This window comes from Pan paniscus, chromosome 8, assembly GCF_029289425.2.
Source record: "Pan paniscus chromosome 8, NHGRI_mPanPan1-v2.0_pri, whole genome shotgun sequence".
NCBI lineage: Eukaryota > Metazoa > Chordata > Mammalia > Primates > Hominidae > Pan > Pan paniscus.
In genome coordinates this window covers 27,604,085-27,626,507 of record NC_073257.2, presented here as the reverse complement: position 1 = coordinate 27,626,507, position 22,423 = coordinate 27,604,085, and the positions used below count along the sequence as shown (strand labels likewise).

Genomic DNA, 22,423 nt, shown 5'->3' with positions numbered 1-22,423 from the left:
GGAAAAAACTCCAGACATGCCGCCTTTAAAAACAGTGACACTCACCCCGAGGGTCCGTGGCTTCATTCTTGAAGTCAGTGAGACCAAGAACCCACCAGTTCCGGACACACTATGCTCCACTTCGGGTCTCCCCTGCCCTGCGTCAACTGCACTCTGGCCTGGGTGGCAGAGAGAGAGACCCTATCTTAAAAAAAGAAAGAAATACAAGGTTAAGTGCTGCCCCCAAGCCTGAGTGGCTGATCATTATACAGAGTACACAAAGATCACCAAAAAATTCACCGCAGAGGCCCCCCGCCGCTGGTTCTCATTTGCCCATATCAAAAAATATGCAAGCCTGTTCCTACAAAGACACACACAGATGCTCGTAGCAAAATTATTCATAATTGTCAAAAGGTGGCAACAACACAAATGCCTATCAACAACAGACGAATGGACAAACAAGTACAGTCCACCAGTGTGATGGAACATTAATCAGCCACAATATGGAATGAAGGGCTGATTCATGCTACAACCTGGATACACCTTGAAACCATTAGGCTAAGTGAGAGAAGCCAGACAAATATTAGATTATATATATATATATATATATATATATATATATATGCCCAGAATATGAAAATCCAAAGAAACAGAAAGTAGATTAATGGTTGCCAGGAGCCAGGGGTGGGGATAATAGGGGGGAAATAAGGGGTGACTGCTAATGGATACAGGGTTTCTTCTGGGGTAATTAAAATTTCTAAAATTGATGGTGATGATGGCTGCAAATCTCTGTGAATATATTAAAAACCACTGAATTATACACTTGATTTATTTATTTAGAGACAGGGTCTGGCTCTGTTGCCCAGGCTGGAGTGCCGTGGTGCAATCTCAACTCACTGCACCATCCACCTCCCGGGCTCAAACCATCCTCCCACTTCAGCCTCCTGAGTAGCTGGGACTGCAGACACACACCACCATGCCCAGCTAATTTTTTTGTATTTTTGGTCGAGACAGGGTTTTGCCATGTTGCTCGCGTTCATCTCAAACTCTTGGGTTCAAGCGATCCTCCAACCTCAGCCTCCCAAAGTGCTGGGATTACAAGTGTGAGCCACCATGCCCGGCCAAATGGTACACTTTAAATGGGTAAATTGTATGGTATATGAATTATCTTTCAATAAAGCTGTTATTTAAAAGCATCTTTAAGGGCCAGACATAAGGGCCATGCCTGTAATCCCAGCATTTTGGGAGGCCAGGGCAGAATGATCACTTGAGCCCAGGAGTTCAAGACCAGCTTAGACAACATGGCAAAACCTGGTCTCTACAAAAAATTTAAAACTTAGGCTTGGCGTGGTGGCTCACTCCTGTAATCCCAGCACTTTGGGAGGCTGAGGTAGGTGGATCACTTGACGTCAGGAGTTCAAGACCAGACTGGCCAACATGGTGAAACCCTGTCGCTACTAAAAATATTTTTTTAAAATTAGCCAGGCATGGTGGTGGATGCCGAGGCTGAGGCAGAAGAATGGCTTGAACCCGAGAGGTGGAGGTTGCAGTGAGCCGAGATTACGCCACTGCACTCCAACCTGCTGGGTGACAGAGCGAAACTCCATTTCAAAAAAAAAAAAAAAAATTAAAAATTAAAAATTAGCCAGCGGTGGTGGCTCGTGTTTGTAGTCCCAGCTACTCAGGAGGCTAAAGTGGGAGGATTGCTTGAGCCCAGGAGGTTGAGGCTGCAGCGAGCCAAGATTCTGTCACTGCACTCTGGCCTCAGCAACAGAACAAGACCCTGTTTCACAATTTCAAAAACAATTAAAAAACGAGCCTAAAGAAAACACAAAAACCAATGCTAACTGTGAGACATAAATGAGGTGGTCTATTTTTTGTTAACTACCAACTAGCAATTCATGGCAGAAACAAAGTTGAAATGATGCTATAGCCGGGCGCTGTGGCTCACACCAGTAATCCCAACACTTTGGGAGGCTGAGGCGGGTGGATCACCTGAAGTCAGGAGTTTGAGACCAGCCCTGTCAACATGGTGAAACCCCGTCTCTACTAAAAATACAAAAATTAGCCAGGTGTGGTGGCGGGTGCCTATAATCCCAGCTACTCGGGAGCCTGAGACAGGAGAATCGCTTGAACCCCGGGGGGTCGGAGGTTGCAGTGAGCCAAGATAGCGCCATAGCACTCCAGCCTGGGCGAAAGAGCGAAACACCGTCTCAAAAAATAAATAAATAATGAAATAGATGATGCTATAAACGTCATGTGAGGGAAGACTGTCCCAGGTACAGCTTGAAGAACCCTTGCTGTGAATAGGAGCCAAATGCGATAATTATGTTTGCAACTTGCTTCATGTCAGCTTGTTGCAACTCCAGAGTGTAACAGGTATGAGAAAACTCATGGGGTTACTGTTTAATGTTGGTGGAAATATTCACATTAAAATACAACAGTTTATCACCTAAGGTATATTTTATCCCTCAAGTGGCCTGGAACACTGTGATTATTGCACACCAATCACACTCCCATAGCTAAGCCCTTGCCAAGGAGAAATTCCACAATCACCTGGCCTATTTGTAAACCTGGTTTATGACGTTTTGTAACAGGATATCTTGACAGTAGCATGAGGACATTTAACGAGACAAGAACATTCCTCACTGACCAACCAGATGGTTTCAGGGAACAGGATGCTGTGCTCAGTTTAATCTTCTGCTGAACATCCTTTGGGTCAATGCCTCTCACTGAATCCACTTCTCAGATTCCTGTCCACCTGCCTGCTTTGCAGTGCAGAGTAAAGTGGGCCTTCCTTGACTCTCTTCAGGGACCAATGTGCTTGAGGCCATCATGAGGACTTTTTTTTTTTTTTTTGAGAGAGAGTCTCGCTCTGTCGCCCAGCTTGGAATGCAGTGGTGTGATCTCAGCTCCCCACTGCAACCTCTGCCTCCCAAGTTCAAGTGATTCTCCTGCCTCAGCCTCCTGAGTAGCTGGGATTACAGGCACGCATCAACAGGCCCAGCTAATTTTTCAATTTTTTGTAGAGACAGGGTTTCACCATGTTGGCCATGCTGGTGTCGAACTCGTGACTTGAAGTGATCCACCTGCCTCGGCCTCCCAAAGTGCTGGTATTACAGGTGTGAGCCAACGTGCCTGGCAGAGGGCTTTCATTCTTGATGGACAGCTCCATAGCCTCAGAGACAGTCGGACTGGTTTCTTCAACCAGAGTGGAACAGACAGGCAATTTCTGTATCCACCAGGACAAATATTAGACCAACTCTTCAATGTACAGAGAGCATCACATTTCTTATATGCTAGAATATCTGTTGGTCCAAAATATAAATAAATAGTATTGTAGCCAGCCACAGTGGCTCACACCTATAATTCCAGAGCTTTGTGGGGCTGAGGCAGGAGGTTCACTTGAGGTCAAGAGTTCGAGACCAGCCTGGGCAACATAGAGAGACACCCCCACACCGCCACCTGCCATCTCTACAAAAATTAAAATAATTAGCTGGGCATAGCAGTGTGGGCCTGTAGTCCCAATACTTGGGAAGCTGATGTGGATGGATCGCTTGAGCCCAGGAATTTGAGGCTGCAGTGGGCTACGACTGCATCACTCTACTCCAGCTAGACCTTGTCTCAAAAACACACAAACAAAAAAAGTGCTGCAATTGACATTACTTTATCATTTGAAAAGAGGGACAGACAAGAAAGGTATTTGGCATTTACCAAGCAATTACCCAGAATCCTCATCCCATCCTACCCCCACCCTTCCCCTAAAAATGTATGTATATGTTTTTATGTCATAAAAAATACATCTGTTTGGCTCTGGAACCAGATTGCTTGGGTTCAATTACCTGATCTAGCATTTGCTCCTGATGACTCAGTGCAGAAAAGCTCTGTAACTCAGTTTCCCCAGCTGTAAAATGGGGAATGGCGCCTTTACTGGGCTGCCATGAGGGTAAAGGAGGGAACGTATATTTATGAAGCATTCAGAACAATTCATGATACATAGTAAGCTCTATATATTTGAGCTTATTATTACTGTCAGTACGATTATCATCATCTTGCTGTTTCCAATGGGTACAGTTTCTACATTCTCTTTCTTAAAGACCTTTAAATCCTTGGTATTCTCTCCATCACCACAGAGAGCAGTGTCCTTGTAGTTTAAATTGTCAAAGACTTCATGGATCCAATAAGCATGACATTAACTAAGGGACAGTTTTCTTTCAGTGGATTGGAATCGAAAATGGCTTCTATATTGTTACTATTGGCCAGGCTGGTCTCGAACTCCTGACTTCAAGTGATCCCCCCACCTCACCCTCCCAAAGTGTGCTGAGATTACAGGCATGAGCCACCATGCCCAGCCCTCATTCTCTTCTTTTATAAGGACACCAGTCATTGCATCTGCCCCCTCACCAGCAGCCCCCAATCCAGGATGACTCATCGTTACTTGATTACATCTAGAAAGACCATATTTCCAAATAAGGTCACATTCCTTGGTACCGAGGATTAAGATTTCCAATTTTTTCCCTGACTCAATTTTTTTTTGAGTCAGGGCCTCACCCTGTCACCCAGGCTGGAGTACAGTTATGCAATTATAGCTCACTGCAGCCTCAAACTCCTGGGCTCAAGGGATCCCCTGACCTCAGCCTTCCAAGTGGCTGAGACTACAGGTGCACACCATCATGCCCAACTATTTTTTTTGTTTATTTGTGTTTTTTCTTTTTTTGTACAGGTTAGGTCTCACTCTGTTGACCAGGCTGGTCTGACCTCAAGCGATCCTCTTGCCTTGGCCTCCCAAAGAACTGGGATTACAGGCGTTATCCCATGCCTGGCCCTCTTTCTACATCTCAATCATTGTATCATTAGCCTGAGCTGCCCATATTCCTTATTCTGCCCATCCCTGACCAACCTCCTCCTTTAACATAACTTCCATCTCGATATAATGGGGCCTGCTGGGCACTGCAAACAGCCTAAGGAAAGTGGAAACTTTACTTAACCTTAAATTCTATTACAAAGTCTACATTGAACATAATTTATATTTGAACTATAAAAATTTTCTGTAAGTTGACACATGACCTATAAAGGATTCCACACCCTGAAGCAACGTTTTAGAAAGAAATCAATTGGTCCTTTTCTGCAGACACCATTAACCATAGGAGAGATAAAGGAAAAACTTCAATGTACTGATTGAACTTCCATGCCCATAGCTTAACTTCTAAAAGGCAACCATTCCATACTGTTAAACTGACTTAGGTTGCTATTACTGTTATTAAAGAGACCCTCAAAGCCAGAAGTTGAATCTTGACTGTAGTTTTTGCACGTACACGCACACTCTTGCAACTGAAACCACTCAGATTGTCCTAATCCTGCTCCCCATAGCAACACCACCTGGAATTTTACGTTTGTTTTTAAGCATCAGTCGTAATCTTCACTTGCACCCGAACACACCGCACCTGTGAGAGCCACGTGACATTAAGAAAATCCCTTCAGTGAGGCCGGGCATGGTGGCTCACGCCTGTAATCCCAGCCCTTTGGGAGGCCAAGGCAGGTGGATCATGATGTCAAGAGATTGAGACCATCCTGGCCAACATGGTAAAACCCTGTCTCTACTAAAAATACAAAAATTAGCTGGGCGTGGTGACGCGTGCCTGTAGTCCCAGCTACTTGAGAGGCTGAGGCAGGAGAATCGCTTGAACCCAGGAGGCAGAGGTTTCAGTGAGCTGAGATCGTGCCACTGCACTCCAGCCTGGCAACAGAAGGAGACTGAAACAAAAAAATCCCTTCATTGCCTTGATCCTTCCAGATTCAGATCCAAGAGAGATGACATTTGTCCGTCACCAAAAACTGCACACCAAGATAGAGATTTCTTCTGGCCAGGCGCGGTGGCTCACGCCTGTAATCCCAGCACTTTGGGAGGCAGAGGCGGGTGGATCACCTGAGGTCAGGAATTTGAGACCAGCCTGGCCAACGTGTTCAAACCCTGTCTCTACTAAAAATACAAAAATGGCCTGGCATAGGGGCTCAAGCCTGTAATCCCAGCTACTCAGGAGGCTGAGGCAGGAGAATCGCTTGAACCTGGGAGGTGGAGGTTGCAGTGAGCCGAGATCGCGCCATTGCACTCCTGCCTGGGCAACAAGAGAGCAAAACTCCGTCTTCAAAAAAAAAAAAAAAAAAAAAAAAAAAGATTTCTTCTGTGTGCATGGCTCAGCTCTGTGGTCCACTAGCCTCCTTCTTCAATCCGCTTCCAATCTATGGAATCAGGAAAGACTGAACAAACCTAGATTAATATTTTAGTATAACATAATACAGTGTTACTATGGCTTTTACCGTATATGCCCTTTTGCTCCTTGGAGGAAAGACAATTAATAACTATTATGTGAGTTAATAAAATAAGCCCAGGATTTATGAGTATAACTAACCTGTTCCCATTGATTTTCCTTGTCTCCTGCAGGCAGAGAGCTGATCAAAACAGCAAAAGCAAAGCAGTGCCCCTGGCCCAGTTCTGAAGCCAACCTTCCTTAATCACCCAGACCCATCCCTGGTTAGGACTTGCTGTGGATTCTCAGGTGACTCCATCTCAGGATACAGGGACTGAGAGGGTGTATGCAACATCTCAGACCCAGAAACCATTGATTCTGCCTAAAAACACAGCAATAACCACATCCCATCCTCTTGATTTAAATGAAAGGGTTTGGGGGAATAAAAGATGAACCTTTTTTTTTTCTTTGTCAGATCTTGCGCTCATTTGGTTCTGGTGTGGAACAACAGCTATAAGAGAACAAGTGTATTCAATTAGAATTAATTCCCCTCTCTTATGCTCATAGCTGAGCAGGGCTCAAGTGCCTCTCATCTGAAAGAGGTAATAAGATTTTATCTGTCTCCTCATCTACCTTTTGCAAGTATACTTAACAAATTAGCTCTCGAGACTCTTCCGAATGGAGTTTTATGAGGAATTTGCTAAGGAAAAGGTTTTAGACTTTGAACACAGTTCAGATTTCAGGGGCAGTACTGAAATCTGAACTGTGTTGCTAACTGCCCTGCCTTTCAACTCAAGACACAATAACTTTGAACTAAAATAATTATATTTTTGTTGTTTTCCACTCTGTCCCCACGTCTATATCACCACCACCCCCAATCCCAACCCGCAGGAGCTAACTCCTCCTTCCTGTCCCTGCAAGATCAAAACTCCTCCTGCAAGCCCCGCTAGCTCTGTCTGCTCACCTTCGTGGCAGATATCGCTATTGTACTTTTATACTCATTTGTGTGATAAATACTTCAATTTCCACTTCTTCCACGAGCCCCTGAGCCCCTGGAGGGCCTGGACCACACCTAGTTTTTCTCACCGTTACATCTCCGTTGTCAGGCACATGGTAGGCGCTTAATAACTATTTGGTGAACGAATGGCTTGTTTGGTGACAGTCCAAAGGCTGGGGGACAGAGGGAAGGCTCCCTCCTTTCGGGCCGCAGACGGGTGGCGCTGATGGAGAGGAGGCTAGGATAAGGTCTCCAGGACCGAAGCGCGCACCCGTAAGGCCCCTGCTAAAAAGACCTTCCTGAAGGCGGAGGAACTGCGAGAATGCCTACGTTAGCCCAAGGCCTGACCCGACGATCCCAGGGACCCTCGCCCTAACTGGCCCCGCCTCCCGGGCCCCAAACCCAGACTCGGCGCCGTCCGAAGCTCCGGATTCTGGGGCCCGCCCCTGGCCCCGCTTCGGCAGACCGTGGGCTCGCTCCTGGACCTGCCTCAAACCTTCCGCAGGTAACGGCTCCCGAACTTGAGCCACATTCCGATCCCCTCCTCAAACCCCTCCCCGTTTCCCACACCCTGGACCCCTCGCTCCGTCTCGGCCCCGCCCCAAGACCAGCTAGGTCTCGGCCCCTGAGCCCAGCCCCGACCGGCCTCCCAGTCCCTGGGTCCCTCCCGACACCGGCCCCTCCCTAAGCTCCGCCTCCCAGGGCCCGCCTCCTGAGCGCAGCCCGCAGCCCGAACTCGGCACCGCCTCCCGGACCCTGGGCCCCTCCCCACGTCAGCCAGTCCTAAGCTCCGCCTCCCAGAGTCCGCGCACCGCCTGGCCATGTGCTACGACATAGTCAACGCCCCGCCCCGGCCCCGCCTCCTGAGCCCTTCGCTGGGTCTGGCCTTAGCCCCGCCCTAGGACCTGTCTCCTGGGCTCTGCTCCGAGTCCCGCCTCCTGAACCCAGTGGCGTTTATCCCCGCCTTAATGCCCGCCTCCAGGACTCTTATCCTGCCCCAACGCAAGGCACCGCCTCCAGGATGCCACCAACCTGGACGCTTCCGAAGCCCAGCTTCCAGGATCGCCATGTCCTGGCCCCGCCCCAGGACCCGCCAACCTGGACTGTACCCAGGACCTGCCCCAACGACGCTTATCCTGGCCGTACCCCAGGCCTCGCCCTCATGACTCTCATCCTGGCCCCACCCCAGGCCCCGCCCTCCTGAAAAGCTCATCTTGGCCCCGCCCTAGAATCCGCCCCCAGGACGCTCCTCCTGACCCTACCCCAGGCCCGGCCCCATCTCTGCCCCCGCGCACTACCCTGGGCCCGCCCCCTTTTCAGTCCAGGCCCGGCTTCAGCCCGGTCTCCTGGCAAAACTGCGGCCCCGCCCACGTCATGGCGCCCGAGGAGAACGCGGGTACCAAACTCTTATTACAGAGTTTCGAGCGCCGCTTCCTAGCGGCGCGCACAGTGCGCTCCTTCCCCTGACAGGTGGGCGGTGGGGCGAGCGGAGAGGCCCGCGGGGCTCGCGAGAGTCCAGGGGCAGACGGGATGGGTCTCCGTGCTGAAACCCCCGGCGCTCCTGCAACGTGAGTTCCTGGGCTCTCCCCGGTCAGGACCGCGAGACCCGGTCCCCGTCCCTGGGGCCTGGCCAGAGTCGCTCTCACCCCTCCTGCCCCGCGAGCTGGCGGCGGAAGCTGGGGGCCTCTCCACAGTCTTGGGGGGCAGACGCGCGCTCGCTGTAGGGTACAGTTCACGATTATTTTCAAGACTTTTTAAAGGCAGTAATCGTTCTGGTCACTGGGTCACAGCTGCCCTCGCCCATTCTAAAAAGTCAGCGCCCTCAGGCCCGCGGGTAACCACCTCCTCCTGAGCGCGGTGACCAGGTCAAAGGCTGTCCCTCGGGCCTCAGTGTTCTCATCTGTATGTCGAGCACTGCACAGAATCAGCTCATGCGCTGAGGCTTTCACGCCTGTGATGGAAGAGACAGAGAAGGGGGGTGGCCTCTCCTCTCCCTGGGGACATGCCATTCTCAGCACAGGCGCATGGCAGGCAGCAGCCTCCCTTCTGTCAGCAGAGGGGCTTAATGCACCCCGCTCCATTTGTAATTCATGTGCAGTGAGCTCACTGGGATGAGTCAGTTTGGATATATATTCCTCCCTGGGTCTGCCCCATTTTATGGGGTGTTGCTTAATCATTTGCATTATTCCATTGACATGAAATATTTAGCAATCAGAGATCATTTCTGGTCAGGAGAAATTTGTGCATTTTTAACCCAAAATAGAAACCTTCATAAAAGCATCATAGGTCTCCATTCAATATTGACTATAATTGTTCACATGCCCACGCTGAATGCTAACTTGGGCTCACCATCAACACCCATGAGGTGGGTACTATTATTATCACTCACATTTGACCAGAGGGATTGTTTGATTAAGGTGGAGTAGTTGAGAGTTCAGACCCAGGAGACAGCCTGCCTGCTTCGAATCCTGGCCCAACCCCTGGCCCTGTGTGACCTTGGGCAAGTGACTGCATCTCTCTGTGCTATTGTTTTCTTATTAATAAAATGGTTGATATAATGATACCTACCTCTTAGGGTTGTTGTCAGCGTTGAGTACAAAAGCCTGTGGATCGGTGCCTGGCTCATGGTAAATGCATGTCGGTGTTAGCTAGTGTTTTTATTCAGTCTCAAAATGTTTAATAAATGCCTTCCGTGAGCCAAGCATCATGGATCAGCAGTACCCATGATAGATGAGGCTCTGCTTGCATGGGAGAGCCAGAGAATAAACAAATAAATGAATAAACATGAAAAGACCAGATGAGAGTGGCTTTAAAGCCAAGAAAACAGGGGAATGGTGAATGGAGCAACTGGGGAGAAGAGTCACCAAAGTCAGGGTATCAGGGAAGCCTTCCCCAAAGATGTGGCATTTGAACTGGGGCCTGAGTTGTGAAGCAGCCAGCCATAGGAAGGGTTTGGGGAACAGGATATGCAAAGGTCCTGTGATGGAAACAAGCCAGCTGTGGTTGAGGAACAACAGCAAGGCAGCCAGTGTGGCTGGAGTGCAGTGAGCAGTGTGGGCCAGGGGTGAGGGAGAATAGGCCAGAGAGAGGGATTAGGACCAGGTCTTGTAGGGCCTTTTATGGCATGGAAGGAGCTCTGAAGCAATGAAGTGCCTTGCCGTGTGTCACATACCAGCCGGGACAGTCTGCCTAACTCGGGAGCCAAAGCTTGCTGCTGGACTTGAGGCCCCTGTAAGAGGACAATGTAACCCAGGCTGGTATGGGCACATTCTGCATTTCCACTTAAAGTCAGATGGCAAGCCCATCAAACCTTGGTGCCATGGCTGTCCTGGTAATTCCTGGCTGACCAGTGCAACCAGGGAGCTGGCCCATGACCTGGGTGGCCGCTAAGTAGCCAGGACTAATGCGGCCAAGAGTCAGCCTTCTTCCTGTGACTCATCCAGGTGCACCCTGCGACATCTGAAGGTCAGGCTTTCAGCCGCTGTGGCTTCCACTTCCAACTGGCTCCACGTCCCCAGGGAGGGATCACAAAGCGCTTTGCCAACACATTCTATTGCGTGTTTTAATGTTCCTGTGAATGCGCCTTTGAGATTTCTCTCTCTCCCGTCCACACAGAGCTTGGAAGCAAAGTTAAGAGACTCATCAGATTCTGAGCTGCTGCGGGATATTTTGCAGAAGGTAAGAATTCCAGAGTCCCTGGGACTCATGACCCTGCCTCCTGAATCTCTCCGGAAGACCTGAGAGAAGAACCACAGGTGTGCTTGTACCCTTTAAAAACACCCCTGTTCAAAGAACAAAACCATTGAGTCAGCACTGCAGGTGGGTGTCAGCATCTCCGACAGCTCCTGCGCTTTCATTTTCTATCTAAGACTTAGACAAAGACATCAGAATATACAAAAATCTGCAAGAGGGGGGAAATCTAGGGAATGTTTTTTAAACCATCCTCAGCAAAAACAGAGATGACAGGTGCAAAACAGCTTCCAGCATTTGGTAGATGCTCAGAGACTCTTTTTTGAATTCATGAGGCCTGTCCTGCCCACTCCTGTCTCCTCTAGACCTAAATGGGCCCTTGCTTTGCCCAGGGTGGGGTTTGGACTCAAGTGCATCTGCATACAGGTGAGAGCCAGGATCACCACCCGACCCAGCCACAGGCTGACCTTGGCCTTGACGGCCAAGTACAGATCACCCTGCATCCTGGGTCTTCATTTTCGAAGGGCCATGAGCCCTTCAGAAAAGACAAAGCAATAGACTCCCTCCCAGAAAGAAGTGCACCAAAAAGAATACATTTTCCATACAAACTCAAGGGAGGCAGACATCCTCCACCCGCACCCACCCAGCCCATCCTAGGAGCCCTGGTGAAGAATTCCTGGGCTAGAGGTGAACCAAGATTATCCACTTGAAAAAGATGCAGCCACAGCAGGGAAGACTTTCGGGGCAATACAGTAGGTCAGAGCTTCGAGCATGGAGATAACTGATGTTATCTCGCACCGTGGTCTGAGTTTCACCCTGAGCCTCACTCTCATAGGCGGTGAGGCATGAGATGTAGGGAGAGCTGCTTTAAAACCCAGCACAAGTCTGGGTGCACTGGCTCACACCTGTAATCCCAGGATATTGGGAGGCTGAGGTGGACGGATCACCTAAGGTCAGGAGTTCAAGACCAGCCTAGCCAACATGGCAAAAACCCATCTCTACTAAAAATAAAAAAAATTAGCTGGGCGTGGTGGTGCACGCCTATAGTCCCAGCTACTCGGGAGGCTGAGGCAGGAGAATCGCTTGAACCCAGGAGGCGAGGCTGCGGTGAGTCAAGATCGGGCCACTGCACTCCAGCCTGGGCAACAGAGCGAGACTGTGTCAGAAAAAATGAAAAACCAGCAGCAGCATGAAGAGCCTGTGTATTGCGTGGGGTACTTTGCTGCCCTTGGGCAGAATCTGCATCCCTCCCAGCCAGCAGGCGCTGCGGACTGTCTCCTCCCTCTCCCTCCAGGCTCCTGTTTTCCCACCGTCCCCACTCCTGCTGCACCAGTCCCTCTGCCCTCCTTTCCAAGTGCCAGCCCGTGGCCACCTCAGAGCTTGCACAGGCTGTTCCCACTGCCTGGAACTTACTCATCCTGCACTTGGCTTCTCTCGGCTTTAGCTGGAGTGTCACCCTGAGCGTCCCCTCCACTCCATCCTGTCCCCAGGGACACATACTCCAAGAGAGCAGTTGCCGAGTGGGCCTTCCCGCCTCTTGCATAGATCCAGACAGTTGGCGACTGTCCTTACTGCAAGCCCTGGTTCACACTGGCTCCCCTGGGAGGGAGGTGGTTTGGGCCCACATGCCCTGTGTTCCTGCTCAGAATGGGCATTAGAAACGCTGCCATAGCCTGTGCCACTGCAGTGGAAGCATCTTTAGGAAACAGCTTATATCTTAAGACAAACTTCAGATGCGTGGGGCCAGAACGCCGTGTCCAACTACATCTCTGCTGAGGGATCGGGTAGCCTGCAGTTTGCCCTCTGCTGTGTTGGTTTGAAGCTCATAGGAGACTTAAGACGGGCTCTCGAGCAACCAGCGTTCTGTCTTTTGCCGTAGACTGTGAAGCATCCTGTGTGTGTGAAGCACCCGCCATCAGTCAAGTATGCCCGGTGCTTTCTCTCAGAACTCATCAAAAATGTAAGCAATGGGCAGTGTCCGCCCAGTAGCCGGACAGCATAGCCACTTGCGTGCTGGAGCCCCCGTCCTTCCCAGGCTCTGGGCCTGCTTTGCCAACCCCAGCATGGCAGGGGCCTCCCCAGGCAACTGGCTGCAGCTGAGTGTGACCCATGGGAGACAGTGCAGGGCGGGAAGAAGGCGAGGCCAGCCTCTCTCCCTCACTCTGCCTCCTGGGGTTTCCACAGCAGCTGCTTCTCTGGGGCCCCAGCTCCTAGAATATGAATTCTCTTTCCTTCCATGCTGGTCCAGCCCACAGCACTGGAACCCTCAGCCACACCCTCTGTCCTGCCCGCCGAAGGGTTTGGAGTTTCCTGCTCTTGTCTGTCTCTGGGTTGCCCCACGGGCCCCTGTTGGAAGGTTTAGCTCTTGCCATACCTTTGGAACTAGTTCCTCTGGTGAATTCTCTGCATTGATCCTGCTGGAATGAGCTCTTTCCTGACTGATACAGGATGGATTTTATTTTTTACTTATTTATTTAGTTTTTTGAGACAGTCTCACTGTGGTGCCCAGGCTGGATTACTGTGGCACAATCTCGGCTCACTGAAACCTCTACCTCCTGGGTTCAAGCAACTCTCGTGCCTAAGAAGCTGGGACTACAGGCACATGCCACCATGCCTGGCTAATTTTGTATTTTTAGTAGAGACAGAGTTTCACCATGTTGGCCAGGCTGGTCTCGAACTCCTGACCTCAGGTGATCTGCCTGCCTCGGCCTCCCAAAGTTCTGGGATTACAGGCATGAGCCACCACACCTGGCCTAGGATGGATTTTAAAGATGGGCCCGAGCATGCAGGGTTTGACATGAGGATGTCGAGAGGCCGTTCCTTAGTAGGCAGTAGCAGACCTGCTGAGTGAAAGGGCCACACTTTTAGCAAATAAACAATCCCCTGCTTCTCCAATACCTGCTTTCTCCCTGGTCCTCCCCAAAAACGTGCATCTGTGTTCACCAGCAGGTCTGCCCTGTGCCACCAGGAGAGGGCAGCAGTCACCCAGTGTACCCTGCTGCTACCCTGTGAATCCTAGGACGGGGCCAGCTGTGGAGAAGCAGCCTGCTGACAGCCACAGCCTGCAGCATGGGCCGCCCTCACAGTTCTGCCTGGGCTCACTTAAAAGCACCTTTTGTTTTCCTCCTGTGTTTGATCCAAACACAGAGCTCTCTGTCATGGTCACGTGGCAGCTCTCATGGAATCCTTGTTTCCTGCCCTAGACTACACCTAACCCTACCCTCTCAACACCTCTTGTTGAAGGCCCTCCCATCCAGGTTGCCCTACCAAGTGACATTTTTTTTTAGAGACAAGGTCTCCTGCCCAGGCTGTCCTCGAACTCCTGGGCTCAAGCAGTCCTCCCATGTCAGCCTCTAGATTAGTTGGGACTATTCGGCACACACCACCACGCCCAACAAAGTGAATACTTTATATGCCAGCTGGCCGATATTACACCATTCCATCCCAAATCTCCCCTCCAAACTTGGTGAAAATCATCTGGCCATTTATACAGATTAGAATGAAAGCAAACAAGCTCTCACTCTGTCTGCCCCCAGCACGAGGCTGTCCACACGGACGAGCTGTACGAGGCACTGGCAGAGACCCTGATGGCCAAGGAGTCCACCCAGGGCCACTGGAGCTATTTGCTGATATGAGAACGGCACCCTCCTCCCCCTCACAGCCCAGATACCCTTCCTGCACAGACAAAGTGAAAACGTGGGTGTGGATTCAAATCCTGACTCACCCATTCTGCAGTCTTAGACATGAGGTCCGTTAACCTTCTTTAGCCTCAGTTTCCCTGTCTGTAAATCAAGCACTTCAACAACAACAGCATGTCTCATGGGGTTGTTGGGCATTTGTCCAATGGGTGACATACACTACCTGCTTCACAAGGACCTGGTGCCCAGTCCTCAAAGAGTATTTGACAGGGCTGGACATAGTGGCTCACGCCTGTAATCCCAGCACTTTGGGAGGCCGAGGCGGGTGGATCTGAGTTCAGCAGTTCGACACCAGCCTGGCCAATATGGTGAAACCCTATCTCTACTAAAAATACAAAAATTAGGGCAGGTGTGGTGGCTCATGCCTGTAATCCCAGCATTTTGGGAGGCTGAGGCGGGAGGAATCACCTGAGGTCAGGAGTTTGAGACAAGCTTGGACAACATGGTGAAACTCCATCTTTACTAAAAATACAAAAATTAGCGGGGTGTGGTAGTGGGCTCCTGTAATCCCAGCTACTCGGGAGGCTGAGGCAGGAGAATCTCTTGAACCCAGGAGGTGGAGGTTGTAGTGAGCCGAGATCGCACTATTGCACTCCGGCCTCGGCAACGAGAGCGAATCTTTGTCTCAAAAAAAAGTACAAAAATTAGCCGGACATGGTGGCACACGCCTGTAGTCGCAGCTACTTGGGCAGCTGAGGCAGGGGAATTGCTTGAACCCAGGAGGCAGAGGTTGCCTCTGCCAAGATCGTGAGCCAAGATCGTGCCACTGACTCAAGCCTGGGTGACAGAGCTCAAAAATAAAATAAGATAAAGCGTAGATACAGAAAACCACAAAGGAAAAACATAGCATATTGAATCATCACAAGGCAGCCACCCCTTCATAGCCACACCTGGCCCCTGGTCACCACTGACCTGTGCTCCATCGCCAGAATTCCGTTGTCTCAGGAATGTTCGATGAATGGAATCCTGTGTGGCCTGAGATGAGTGTCTCTCATGCCGCGTGACACCCTTGAGGCCCACGCAAGCTGTTGGTATGTCAACAGTTAGCTGCTTCTCATTGCTGAGTGGCGATTGGTCCTGTCATGGTTTATTCAGCCATGTGGCAGATTGCTACTTGTCTTCTAAGCCACTTGTTTTCTGATTGCTGGACTTACTGTCTCACCCTCTCTTGGTGCAGCCCTCGGAAGGCTCGGTCACACTCTCTGAGAGCACAGCCATCATCTCCCACGGTACCACAGGCCTGGTCACATGGGACGCCGCCCTCTACCTTGCAGAATGGGCCATCGAGAACCTGACAGCCTTCACTAACAGGTGACCTCGGGGCACAGGGCAGCCGCCGTCTACCTTGCAGAATGGGTCATCGAGAACCCAGCAGCCTTCACTAACAGGTGACCTTGGGGCACAGGGCAGGGCTCCAAGGCAGGCTTACCCTGGTGCAGTCGAAGACACGGTCCCCTTTCCTCCCGCCAGGACTGTCCTAGAGCTTGGCAGTGGCGCCGGCCTCACAGGCCTGTCCATCTGCAAGACGTGCCACCCCCGGGCATACATCTTCAGCGACTGTCACAGCTGGGTCCTTGAGCAGCTCCGAGGGAATGTCCTTCTCAATGGCCTCTCATTAGAGGCAGACATCACTGCCAACTTAGATAGCCCCAGGGTGACAGTGGCCCAGCTGGACTGGGACGTAGCGACGGTCCATCAGCTCTCTGCCTTCCAGCCAGATGTTGTCATTGCAGCAGGTAATGCCCAGCCCCGGGCATCCTGTGTAGGCAGTGTCCTTGCAGCTCTACCCAGCTCTTGGCTCTGGGAAAAGGGAACAATGGGCGCTGTCGGGCATGGACATGATGGGGCTTCCAGAAGAGTTACTCTGGGCCTCCAGGGTGACATCAAAGGACAGGGGTGCCTCTTAAGGTGACCTTCAAGCCACAGCCCTCTTGTTGGAGACAGGCATACTCCTGTTACAGTCGTCACCACATGGCTCTGTCCTAGAGCCATGCCCTGTGTCCTTCAGAGACCACAGGAGGAAAACAACCACTTCTGGGACGAGGCCAGGGCCCTTGAGAGAAGGTGGTGTTTGGCTGGGCCACCGAAAACCCCTCACCCCTGCCAGCACGCTCAGTCCCCTCTCTGGTGGAACAGAGCTCTGCCTGTGGTCCTGGGTCCCAGCCCTGAAACCCACAGGCCCAGCGGTGTCCAGGGACACAGGCCCCCCCTGCAAGCCAGCAGACCAATCGGCAGACACCTGAAACACGAAGTTCACGGCAGGGTCAGGCTTTCTGTCATTCAAAGCCCTCTAGATAGGCCGAGAACCAGAGCTGGTTTTTAAGGAACACCAGTGAGTCTGGAGATTTTTTCTTTTGCTTCGGTCTTTTGCAGCTTTCTCTACTACGGGTTATCCTTTTTCACCCAAGTAATTGCCCTTCCATCTAATGGCCCAAATGGTCAAATGGCATCTAATAGTCTCATATGACCGCTGCCTCTCTGGCCTCGCCCTGCTGCTGAGGTCAGCATGAACTGGAACTTTCCACTTGTCCCTTTCAGTAACCTGAAGCTTTCACCGTAGATGTGCTGTATTGCCCAGAAGCCATCGTGTCACTGCTCGGGGTCCTGCGGAGGCTGGCTGCCTGCCGGGAGCACCAGCAGGCTCCTGAGGTCTACGTGGCCTTTACCGTCCGCAACCCAGAGATGTGCCAGCTGTTCACCACCGAGCTAGGTGAGCCCCCACGCCCACCCGGGCCTGCATGGTCCCCGAGCTGTCCCTGCAGGACTCCAGTGGAAGTGAAAGAACTGGGCGCCAGGGAAAAGCTAGGATGCCCCACACTCCCACACCATGCGGGGAACTCGGGCAGAGGCCAGTGAGCAGGGTGGGCTTGGGGCGTGTGGGGCTTGCGGCAGGAGGAGGGCAGCTCAGCACAGGGAGGGAGGGTCTGAGCCCAGCAGCCCTACTATGTGCTTCAGAGCAGGGTTCCCTAAGCCCTTGGGCCTCGGTTTCCTCATCTATAAAATGGAGGTGGCGGGAGGGGCAGTCGGGGTCAGGGCTAGACACAGCTGTGGCCTGCAGGATGCTGGAGCACAGGCTGTACAGGCGGATCCACCACGCCACTGTCCTGAGCACCCTGTTGATGGAAGACGAGCAGGGTGACTATAGAGAAGGGGAACTGGCCCCGTAGTGGGCCAGCCACTGTCCTGAGATCTGACATTGGTCAGCCCCCAGCACCTGTGAGGGTGTTCTGTCATTGTCCCATCTCACCGACAAAAACGCTAGGACACACAGAGGCCAAGCGACCCCCGAGCTCCCTCAGACTGCAGCCCGGCCACCTGGCTCTCGTGCCTCCACACTACACCCAAGCCTCCCATTGCCACCAGCCTCTGCCCCAGCTCCCCCTGAGCACAGCCCCTCCTGGCAGCCATGTACACAGATGCACCCGCAGCAGCCTCTGCCTGCACACAGAGACATGGACAACCCAGTGCCTGTCCACGTGGGGCAGCCCATTAACTACAGGGCCAACAAACAAGCCAGCACACGAAGACATACTGGGTTCCACGACAGAGTCCCGCACAACCTTGCACAGGAGGCTGGCTGGTTGCGGGGCTCAGGCCTGTCATCCCAGCACTTTAGGAGGCTAAGGCAGGACGACTACTTGACCCCAGGTGTTCAAGACCAACCTGGGCCATATAGTGGGACCCCACCTTCACAAAACATACAGAAACTAGCCAGATGTGGTTGCACACGCCTGTAGTCCCAGCTACTCGGGAAGCTGAGGTGGGAGGATGGCTTGAGCCCACGAGGTGGAGGCTGCAGTGAGCCCTGATCTCACCACTGCACTCCAGCGTGGGCAACAGAGCGAGACCCTGTCGCAAAAAAGCAAAAAAAGAAAGAAAAAAAAAAAAAAAAGGAAGTCTTTCTTCAGATACTTACGTGAAAAAAACCCTGCAATATCTTTGAAATGAAAAAAACAGTGCCAAGCAGCACACATAGTATAAGCCCCCACCAACCTTTTTTTTTTTTTTTTTTTTTTTGAGACTGAGTCTGGCTTTGTATTGCCCAGGCTGGAGTGCAGTGGTGCCATCTCGGTCCACTGCAACCTCCCACCTCCCAGGTTCAAGCTATCCTCCCATCTCAGCCTCCTGAGTAGCTGGGACTACAGGTGCGTGCTACCACGCCTGGCTAATTTTTGTATTTTTTGTAGAGTCGAGGTTTCGCCATGTTGGCCAGGCTGATCTTGAACCCCTGAGCTCAAGTGATCTGCTGCCTCAGCCTCCCAAAGTGTTAGGAATACGGGCGTGAGCTACTGCGCCCAGCCCCATTTTTGTTTAAAAACTAATAATAATCACCCACACGTGGTTATGAGTATCTATATTCCAACTACTCAGGAGGCTGAGGCGGGAGGATGGCTTAAGCCCAGGAGTTTGTGGCCACCTTGAGCAACATAGCAAGACTGCATCTCAAAAAAAAATTATCAAAATAATCATTTTCACATAAGTATACCTATAGGGGAAAACCTAGAACATATATATAGCAGGCTTGTCCAACCTGTGGCCCAACACAAATCTGTAAACTTTCTTAAAACAATATGAGGTTTTGTTGTGATTTTTTTTTTCTTTTAGCTCATCAGCTATTGCTAGCTTTAGTGTATTTTATGTGTGGCCCAAGGCGATTCTTCTTCTTCCAATGTAGCGCAGGTAGGCCAAAAGATTGGACATCCCTGATATACACGTTAACAGGTACCATCCTTCGATGGCAGGATTATACAGATTGCTACACGTTCTTGTCTGTACTACGTCATTTTTATAAATACGCATTTTCCACTCGTAACAAAAAACCGTGATTGAAAATCATCCCGGGTCACAGTGTCTCATGCCTGTAATCCCAACACTGTAAGAGGCTGAGGCTTTGAGAGGCTGAGGTGAGCAGATCACCTGAGGTCAAGAGTTCAAGACAAGCCTGGCCAACACGGTGAAACCCCATCTCTACTGAAAACACAAAAATTAGCCAGGTGTGATGGTGCACGCCTATAATCCCAGCTTCTCGGGAGGCTGAGGCAGGAGAATCAATTGAGCCTGGGAGGCGTTGCAGTGAGCTGAGATTGCGCCACTGCACTCCAGCCTGGGGAACAGAGTAAAACACCATCTAAAAAATAATAATAAAAGAGGCTGAGGCAGGAACATCCCTTGAGGCCATGCATTCAGAACCCCATCTCTACAAAATAAAAAAAATTCTGGCATGGTGGCATGCACCTGTCATCCCAGCTACTCAGGAAGTGGGAGGATTACTAGAGCCCAGGAGTCGAGGCTGTGTTGAGCAATGACTGTGCCACTGCACTCCAGCCTGGGTGACAGAACAAGATCGTATCTCAAAAAAAAAAAAAAAAGAATCATTCTGGCTAATGGCTCTTCAGACATCTGTGCTTATGAGAACACCAGCCCCTTCTAAGCTTTGTGTGTGTGTGCATGTGTGTGTGTGTGTGTGTGTGTGTGTGTTTTGAGATGGAGTCTCACTCTGTCACTCAGGCTGGAGTGCAGTGGCACAATCTCGGCTCACTGCAACCTCCGCCTCCTGGGTTCAAACATTTCTCCCGCCTCAACCTCCCAAGTAGCTGGGATTACAGGCACCCGCCATCGTGCCTGGCTAATTTTTGTATTTTTGTAGAGATGGGGTTTCACCATGTTGGCCAGGCTGGTCTCGAACACCTGACCTCAAGTGATCCGCCGGCGTTGGCCTCCCAAAGTGTTGGGATTACAGGCATGAGCCACTGGGCCCGGCCACTTTCTAAGCTTTGTGAACAGTGGGTTGACGGAGCAGCCAGGTAGATGTGGGTTCAGATCTCTGCTTCTGTCCTGCTGTGCCAAGTGCTGGGGCAGACGTGGGCAGAGAGTGGACAGCTGCATGGTGCCTGCTGCTAGCCATTTCTATGCAAAACCAGATTTCTGGTCCCATCCTGGAGGCCAATTCTAGGTACTTGGGTGGGCCTGGGAACCTGTGAACCAAGTAAACTGACTTAGACACCCCCCACCCCGCCAGGCCTGTCCTAGCAGCCCCACACAATACGCTCATGTCCTGTCCCCAAACACCGCCATCCTCAAACACGTGCTCTGTTTCCAGGCTGGGCTGGGATCAGAAGGGAAACGGAAGCTCATCATGACCAGAAACTGTTTCCCTATGGAGAGCACTTGGAGATGGCAATGCTGAACCCCACACTGTAGGACTCACACACGACTCCAACGGGATTGTGAGAATCAGATCACTCTCATGGGAAGAATTTTTATATGGGAAAGCGGATAAAACTTTCATTGGACTGGAATGTTTGGAGAATGTTAAATTCCAAATCAGGAACCACAAACTGCCCTCTAATAAGACATCGCCTATTTAAGCGTGTGGGTGCCCCCTTTCTGCCAGCAGTTCTGGTTCTTAAGAAAATCACCATAAATCAGACATGAAAATTCTGGCTCCAAAAATAGCATTTTCTTTGTGCAAATAAAAACGTGTGTATCAAGTATGACGTTCCCCCAACGTGGACACACCCGGTTCCTCACAAAGCCAAGCCCGCTGCAGCTGCCACATCCCTGGACACACTCGGTTCCTCACAAAGCCAAGCCCGCTGCAGCTGCCACATCCCTGGGCTTATGGTGCAGCAGGTGCTTTTTTCAAGACAGGAATCAAAGTGTTAGGAACATGGCAGAAAGGTGACACCTGGAGACCAAAGGCAGGATAAGGAGTACTGCAGAGGTCACAGGGAAGTCACAGAACAGTAATACGCTAGCAGGGGCATGGGGCGTGAAGAACAGAAGACAGGAAGCGTTTCGGAGACTCCAAAGAAGAAATCAGGTCCAACCACAGCTTCCCGGGTCATTGACCAGGTGACACCACTGCCGTCATTTCAGCTTCTGGCAACTGGGAGGCGCTGCTCGAAAGGGTTTGCCCTGAGACTCCAAGAAGAAGCTGCGGGAAGGACAGCAGGGGCCCCGGGGTTTTAGCTTCTGGCCCAGGAGTTATGTGTCCATAACCAAAGGGAGCACAGTCTGCACCCAGCTCTCATCCCATCAGAGCTGCTGCGACTCCCGCAGGTTCTTCCGGAACTGGTTTAGCTTGCCTGCAAGATCAGGAAAGTTTGAGAAAAGCATCTGCAAAATGCTGAAGAGCAGAGCTTACCTCATTGCCTGTCCCCACCCCATCCCAGGTCACCACCTGGATGACCCCAGCTCCCCGACCCAACAACAACCCCTCCCAAGTCCCTAACTCCCTCACTTGGACTTGAGACCCTTCACACCCCAGCAGCGCTCCACCTCCAACTTGACATCATGCTTTCTGGAAACTTCCCCGTATGTCCCACTTTCCCACACTTGGTGCCCTGGAGCACCTTCCGGCCTCTGCATGCTCTACGTTCCCCTGTGAGCACCCTCCTCTCGGCCTCTGGCCAACACAGTCCCACTCATCTGTGGGTAACAAGGGGGTCTGGGTGTTCTTTTCAGCCTTGCTAAACTGTCTGAATCAAGGATCACAAACTACAGCCTGCAGGCCAAATCCAGCCCACAGCCTGTGTTTGTAAATAAAGCTTTATTGGAACAAAGCCACACCCCTTAATCTACAGATGATCTGTGGCTACTTTCACACCACAGCAGAGTACCATGGTTCTGACAGAGACTGGGGGACCCAGTCTAAATGACTTCTGACCTGGACCTTTACTGAAAATCCTCCCAATCATTCTGTTGACAAGAATGATGTATTACTTTTTGCAATAAGAAACAAATAACATTTGCAGAATTCCACCCATCTTTCAAGGCTGGTCCCAGAACTTCCCTTAGCCCACGCACCT

The 22,423-nt window shown here is 51.1% G+C and overlaps 1 protein-coding gene and 1 pseudogene across 1 annotated transcript in view; both read left to right on the top strand.

Annotated features, from left to right (window-relative positions):
- Positions 1-6,735, top strand: part of LOC117979556 (RNA-binding motif protein, X-linked-like-2) — a 157,856-nt gene extending 151,121 nt beyond the window's left edge. Inside the window, exon 5 of the mRNA XM_055092438.2 lies at positions 6,422-6,735. The gene's annotated coding sequence lies outside the window, so the exon portion shown is untranslated. The remainder of the gene's footprint in view (positions 1-6,421) is intronic.
- Positions 6,736-8,270: 1,535 nt separating this feature from the next.
- On the top strand, positions 8,271-21,104 carry LOC117974755 (putative protein N-methyltransferase FAM86B1; annotated as a pseudogene).
- The last annotated feature ends 1,319 nt before the right edge of the window (positions 21,105-22,423 follow it).